Raw genomic sequence first — 1,656 nt, forward strand, 5'->3', positions numbered from 1 at the left:
TAAACTTTATATTTGATTATCCAGACATCTAAAAGAGAAAAACCTTAAAACTTGCTCAAAAATAGAACTACGGTATGAGTTATCATTAATTCTTTTAGCTTAGGGGACTTCAGGACTGCTAAAGATATGCTTCTTCCAAATGTTTAGGAAGGGAACAACACTTTTATGACATTAACAAAGGCACGATTAAATTGAATGGTCCAATAGGACTATATTAACTCGTATTTTCTACTTCTTTTTCTTTTACCTTATTCATCAAATAAATATTTATTGTCTATCACATACAAAGATTATATTTAAAAATAACAAAAAATAACTGACCACCCTAGAATCCAGTGGCTTTTTGATTTACTAGCTCTACCTTGCCATTCCTCGTTATTGGGTATTCCCTTTTTTTTTTTTTCTTTCCTATACACAGGTTCCTTAAAACTGTTAGAAAAAGTAACGAATCTTACATCTTTGTTTAGTTAAAAATGTGTATCATTTAACATGGGATTTTTCTGCTATAATATAAAATTGTGTTTATAATAAAATGTATAACCAGATGAAATGATGGACAGATGCAGCCTGAAGATTTTTTAACTTTTTTTTTTAATTTCTAGGAGAGAGAGAGACAGTGTGAACAGGGGAGGGTCAGAGAGAGAGGGAGTCACAGAGTGAAACAGGCTCCAGGCTCTGAGCTGGCAGTCAGCACAGAGCCCGACGCGGGGCTCGAACCCACGAACCGCGAGATCATGACCTGAGTGAAAGTCAGACGCTCAACCAACTAAGCCACCCAGGCGCCCCTTGAAGATTTTTTAAATATGGGAGGCTTTACCTGAGAGTCCAAATGTGCAGGTTATCTTTAAAAAGAGAATACCTGACATTATTGGATGTTTAATTATTTAATGGAAACAGGTGGGGAATGGGAAGTCACTCAAGCATTTATATTAGAATATTTCAACTCTAGATTTTTGTGGTTCCTGAAAAAATCTTTTGAATAATATCTGAGTCACTGGAGTAATTTTCATTACTATTCTGGCTTTTGTAGGCACTATTCTATACCTTGGTTTAACTGCTATCTCAGTAGCCAATTCTCTCATGTTTCTAACAGCACTCTTAAGAGATGCATAACTTCTTACTGAGTAAATAAAAGTGAAATTTCTAGAACAGTTAAATTCATAGAGACAGAAAATGGCTTATCAGTTACCAGGGGATGAGGCTGGATTTCGAAGTTTTTGCTTACAATTTTTGTTTGGGGTGATGAAAAGTTTTGGAAACAGTAACAACAGTTGCACAAAATTGTGAACATACTTAATGCCACTGAATTGTACACTTAAAAACATTAAGATGTAGAATTTATGTGGTACCACAAATGCAATTTTGAGCAAGAAGAACAAAGCTGGAAGCATTTCACTCCCTGATTTCAAAATATATTACAAAACCACATTAGTTAGAATTGAATAGTACTGACATAAAGACCAATATATAGATTGATGGAACAGAATAGAGAGCCCAGAAATATATCCAAGGATATGGTCAACTGGTCTTCCACAAGAATGCCAAAAATACAAAATAAGAATAGGTAAGTCTCTTCAACAAATGATTCTGGGGAAAAATGAATATCCATATGAAAAAAGAAAGAAAGAAAAGAAACTGGATCCTTACACTGTACGA

General features: G+C 34.4%; 1 non-coding gene across 1 annotated transcript; it reads right to left on the reverse strand.

Moving 5' to 3' along the window:
* Positions 1–696: 696 nt before the first annotated feature.
* TRNAE-UUC lies at positions 697–781 on the reverse strand. The gene has a single exon. It is a non-coding gene; the product is annotated as a tRNA-Glu (tRNA).
* Positions 782–1,656: the final 875 nt, after the last annotated feature.

This window comes from Hyaena hyaena, unplaced genomic scaffold (assembly GCF_003009895.1).
Source record: "Hyaena hyaena isolate Hyena2069 unplaced genomic scaffold, ASM300989v1 scaffold_2415, whole genome shotgun sequence".
NCBI classification, from domain to species: Eukaryota; Metazoa; Chordata; class Mammalia; order Carnivora; family Hyaenidae; genus Hyaena; species Hyaena hyaena.